The following is a 6181-nucleotide window of genomic DNA, read 5'->3' as shown; positions in this document are numbered from 1 at the left end:
AAGCATGTGTAGAAGACCCTCACCATAGATATAAACATCTAACAGCCGGCCCTCACCAATGCACACTGAAGAAAGGGCTTAAAGCCAGAGACCCAGTCCCAGAAAAGAGAAAATGTGAGTAATTTCTCCAATTTTATAGTTAATTATTTCTACTTTAGGAAACCTACAATGCATAGAACAAATACAAATATAATGCTAGATTTTAAAAACTCATTGAAATTAATAACTCATTATGAACCTACCAAAAAGTATCTTCTAAAATAAATAATTGATCTCATTTGGACCATTTTCCTCCCAATTGATATATAACAGATAAAATCCAATTAGCTAAGAAGAAATTAATTTCTAGGGATTTTATAAAAAATACAGTCTTTTTTAAAAATTAATTAGTTTGTTTGTTTTTTGGCTGTGTTGGGTCTCCGTTGCGGTGCATGGGCTTCTCACTGTCGTGTCTTCTCCTGTTGCAGAGCACGGGCTCTAGGCGCACGTGCTTCAGTAGTTGTGGCACGCAGGCTCAGCAGCTGTGGCTCGTGGGCTCCAGAGCCCAGGCTCAGCTGTTGTGGCGCACGGGCCCAGCTACTCTGCGGCATGTGGGATCCTCCCAGGCCAGAGATTGAGTCAGCGTCCCCTGCATTGGCAGGTGGATTCTCAACCACTGCGCCACCAGGGAAGCCCCCCAAAAATACAAAGTCTTTCTAAAAATAAATTCTTGATTGCCTCTGAATTACTAGTACTTACAACTTGTACCATTCTTTTGAAACCTTCCCTTTACTGCTTTACATTTTTTGTGTGGGTCTTATTCTTTCATATAACTTTGTCAACCCCCTGTGAACAGGGATTAAGTTCTATTTTTTTTTTTTTTTTTTAGTTCCCACCAGTGACTTGAATATAACAGGACCTCAATAAATGAGGTCTTTTTTCATTTAATGACCCATTATTGGGTTAGGCACTATAATAGGCACTGGATTTATGGCAGTAAACAAAATAAACATGATCACTGCCCTCCTGGAGCCTGTTACCTAGTGGGAGAAGACAGAGACATAATAATTACACTAATGAATGCATAATTTTAAAACTGTGGAAGATGTTATGAAGGAAAAGAAAAGGGATGATTTGGTTTGAGATATCAGAGAAGTCTTCTCAGAGGAAATGATATTATCACCTAAAGGATAAATAAAATTAGGTGAAGAGAAGGGGTGCATACCAGTCTGTGTCCAATCAAGAGAAAGAAGCTACATGGTCATTTGAACAGGGAAAGTTTGATATAAAGAATTATTAACAGGGACTTCCCTGGTGGTCCAGTGGTTAAGAATCCGCACTTCCACTGCAGGGGGCGTGGGTTCTATCTTGGTTGAGGAACTAAGATCCTGCACACCGCGAGGCACGGCCAAAAAAAAAAAAAAGAATTATTAACGGGATTGAAGTCACAATGGATTAGCTAGTAAGAAGTAAGAATAGAGGAATAGCAGAGATAAGGGGCAGTCATTACTCTTGGGATAGAGACCTAGACCTTGTTGGAGAATTCCTGGCTGTGGGTAGCTGGCTAGTAGAGTAGTTCACACCAGTGGAACTTGCTGGAACTCTACCCTCTGGGACTTGGTAGAAATCTGCCCTCCAAGGTGCTGGGAAAGCTGCTCACAGTGAGGTATCTCACAGGAGGCACTCTGCTACAAAACTGCCCAAGATGGGCACCAGGAGAAGCTGCTGGCCTTGCTGCAGAAGCCTGCCAAGCACAGAACCTGAAAGGAAAACCTTTTGTCTCCTGTAATGTCTCTCTAGCTCCCTCTACTGACAAAGTTTAATATATCAGCTGACAAAAATTATTTAAAGGGCTCATATATTTTTTCACAAAACAGGCAAAAAGGACAAATTTGGAGCTGAGAGGCAATAAATATATAACCAGCACAGTGGAGAAGAACATATCTGGCACAGGGAATAGCATTATGCAAAGACTCTGAGTTTGGAAAGAGCTTGGCAGTTTCGAGGGATGAAAGAAGGCCAAAGGCTCCTGGTGCGAGGGGAAAGTAGAGCAAGGAGAGGCTGAAGAAAGAAGGCCAAAGGCTCCTGGTACGAGGGGAAAGTAGAGCAAGGAGAGGCTGAAGAGCACATGTAGAGCTTATCTCCTTAGGAGGATGCCTCACCCTCAACCATGGGAATGGACTCCACACCCCAGTGTGAGCCCCCATCAGCTGTGTCTGTATCAACTGTCTCTCTCTTCTGACCATGGCCAATTCCTTTATTCGATTAGGTGGACATAAATTAGTTCAATATTTAATGAGCCCCTACTCTATGCCAGGCACATGTAATATGGTAATAAACAAGAGAGACCTGCCTTTGTGGAGATAGATTCAGGGATAGATAGATCCAGGGGTAAAAGTCTGACAGAAGCCAATCCAATCAGATTCTTTCTCCTGGTCATTTGGGGCATTTAAGAGAGAAAACTAATCACATCAATGTCAGCACTCCAGTGAGACAAATCCACCTGCTGCTGCAGAGGTTCCTGCGGGAGGACTTGGTTTCTTTACCTCCCTGAGTCTTGTTTGCTCAGTTTTTCCTTGATAGTCTCCTGTGTCTGTATCTAGAAACTAATTAGAGTCAGTTTCTGTTGCATGCAATAAAAAAAAAAAGAAAACAAAAACATAATAGAGCTTAACGTATAGAACAGTAGAGGCAGATCAGGCAGGGCTTCTGATGCCACGTTAAAGATTGTAGACTTTATCATAAACGGGAAAAAAGCTATTGAAGTATTTTAGGCAAGGGATTGATATGATCAGATTGTATTTTAATGACTCACTCTGGCTGCTGAGGAGAATGGAATAACAGAAGTGTGAGAGAGAATTGGGTAGCTTAGTTGGGAGACTAGTTCTTTGGAAGAAAATAAAGTAATTCCTATCAGAATGAGCACAGCGAAAATAGAGAGGATTACGTTTGACACACTATAGAAGTAGAATTGACAGGACTTGGTGACAGGATTGGAAGTGAGAGGGAAGGAGAAACAGGTGTCAAAGATGTCTTCCAGGTTTCTGCAGAGAGCTACTTGGCCAAAGGCAGTGACACTTGCTGGCTCAGATGAATCTAGAGGAGAAGATTGGTGAGGGAAAGCAAGAATCAATTCAGTCTTATTGATTTCTAGAGTTCTTTATGCAAATCCAAGCTGAATAAAACTTTCATCTAATATAAGTTTTTACATCCATCTAAAAAAGCTATCGACAATTAATTTTTGAAGTTTACCTTGGGGAGAGAGAAAGAGGGAGAGAGAGAAAGAGAGCAACATCCCCTATAGGCATACTGGTAATTAAGAGCTGCTGTGTGAAAGGGCTTGAAATATAGATGTATTTTTTGGCTGCGTTGGGTCCTCGTTGCGGTGAGCGGGGGCTACTCTTCATTGCCGTGTGCAGGTTTCTCATGGCGGTGGCTTCTCTTGTTGCGGAGCATGGGCTCTAGATGCTCAAGCTTCAGTATTTGCGGTGCATGGGTTCAGTAGTTGTGGCGCACGGGCTTAGTTGCTCCCACGCATGTGGGATCTTCCAAGACCAGGGATCGAACCCGTGTCCCCTGCATTGGCAGGCGGATTCTTAACTACTGCGCCACCAGGGAAGTCCATGACTGGGAATGTTAAAGGCATGATAATTAAAGGGATCTTGAATAATAAGAACTTAAATATATAATTTAAGCTCTAGAATAAATTCATTCTGGAACAGGGCAGAAAGACTGCTGTGCCATTTAGGTTTTCTAGGTCTCATTTTATGTTATAGGAAACCGTTTCTTCTCCTCCACTCTCCAAGATAATTAATCATTCTCCCTATTCTGGGGGCAGCCCTAATTTGCTGTTTCCTTTAGCATTTTGAATGATATCCACATTACCTGCAAGATATATCTGCCAGATAAACTAATTCTAATAAGTGTGCACTATTGCTACAGTATCAAATAATTTCCAAGTTCTGTGTTTTGTCGGTGACATGACATTTAAAGACTGGGTACATTATTATAAGTCCACTGGAATCTTAAGAATCTTTTTAAAAAATATTTATTTATTTATTTGGCTGCCCTGGGTCTTCGTTGCGGCATGCAGGATCTTTAGTTGCAGCATGCGGGCTCTTAGTTGCGGCATGTGGGATCTAGTTCCCTGGCCAGGGATCGAACCCGGGCCCCCTGCATTGGGAGCGCTGAGTCTTAACCACTGGACCACCAGGGAAGTCCTTAAGAGTCTTGATACTTCTAAAACAAATTAACAGAACACATTGAAACCTTACAAATAACTGTTATTTAACTTGCAAAAATTCCATTAAAAGCTACACTTTGATTTAGATTACCAGTTTTTTAATCCCTAATAAGCAAATATTGTAAAAACATATCCACACAGGACATGAATATCAACTGACAGACCAGACACACTAGCTTCTTAATATCCTAAAGAACTTACCTTAAGGAAAAGCGTTGTATTAAGTAGAATAATTTTGGCTGCAGATCTCAGAAAACCCAGCTACAACGTAAACAGTGAGGAAATACATGGTTTGGAAAATGAATCCCAGAGGCAAAACTGGCTTCAGGGCTGATTTAAGCCAGCAGCCCCAGCTCCATGTCTCTGCAAGTGTTTTGGCTCTCTCTGCCTTCTTTGTCTGTTGGCTTCACGCTCAACCTGACAGTGAAGGGGCTGCCGCCATTCCAAGCCTCATACTGTCAGAGGAAGAAAGAAGCAGGTACTACTGGAAACTTTCACAGAATTATAACGAAGAACTTCTCCAGAATTCCAGATCAAACATTTCCTCACACTTTATTCGTTCAGTCTGGGTCACATGATGGTAAATTACTGACACAAGGTTAAAATGATAGGGAAGATAGATAGACAGATAGACATTACAAGGATAATCACAAGAAGTGATTATATATCTAGAGAGAAATATAGACATAGATATATACACATATATCACAAAGATAATCCCCTTAAGGTCAAGGCATAGTGCTAACCTCATCTACAAAATACTACACAGCAGCACCTAGATTAGTACTTGATTAGATAACTGAATATTATACTATAGCCTACCAAAGTTGGCACATAAAACTCACCATCACAGGTTCCATTTCCAAACCTGTGAGGCGTGTGTTGAAGAGGGTGAAAATGGAAATCTGTACAAAATCAGGATTCTGACCAAGAATTGGTCATTAACTTAGCACAAAGTTAAAGCCCAAGAGCATTAATTTGTGCCTGTTAATAAGAAAACTCCATTATTTAATTTCTATTTAATCTACTGAAGTAAAAGTTCTCCCTATCCCACTGTATAATATTGTTTATATTAACTTCAGAGATTTAAAAAAAATGATTTTAATGTACTTTGTTCAGGCACAAGGTGTTTTAGTTTTTCTTCTCAATTTATCAACAAAAATTAACAGACAAAATATAATATAAAAGAGAACTTAATACTTTTTTAATCTAAAAAATTCAACTTCGTACATCACCAAAATTTAATACACTTTCATTTCTTGTACTTGATCCAGAAACTTCCCTTTGACTTTACCCGCTATAATAATTAATTGCCTCTGGCAAATGCAGTTTACTTTTCCTGGCTCAAGACAACTTGTCCCAAGTTAAGTCATTTGAGGTCAGTCACTTTCAACCACATTTCTAAGCTCTATGGCCCTCAGGAAAGGGAAGTTCCACAAGCTCCAACCTGCCTTTATGCCCTCATCTCCCTACTATCCTGAACATCTGCTCCCAAGATTCTTCCTAACAATCACCTTCCTCCCATCTTTTTCACTGTGCACCCTGGTACTCTTGCTCCAATGTTAATAGAGGCCCCCATCTCCTCCAAATTTTCATCTATTTATTTCAGTGGACACAACAATTTATACTTCATCTGCTTGAGTTCAAGCTCCCTGATCATTCCCCTCTTCCCCTCTACTGACCTCTGGCTCCCTCTCTCACACTCAGTAAAGACACTGAATCTTCGTTTACATCATTTATTTATTTACCCTAAACCCTGCCATAATCCTAAAATAGCCCAACATCCTGGTAGACCAATGAACCAGGCTATAGACCTCAGAAGCCTTAAACTCCAAAACTCAGTCTCTGACTACATCTCATATATCATTTACAATTCTCTCATGATCTCACAACAATGCAGATTTTTGATCTAGAAAAACCCTTTGGTGAAATTTTCTCTCAATCCTTTTAGCTCCTTTC

This window comes from Balaenoptera acutorostrata, chromosome 2 (assembly GCF_949987535.1).
Source record: "Balaenoptera acutorostrata chromosome 2, mBalAcu1.1, whole genome shotgun sequence".
Taxonomy (NCBI): Eukaryota; Metazoa; Chordata; class Mammalia; order Artiodactyla; family Balaenopteridae; genus Balaenoptera; species Balaenoptera acutorostrata.
The sequence above is the reverse complement of the archived record's forward strand: the minus strand, read 5'-3'. Positions refer to the sequence as shown.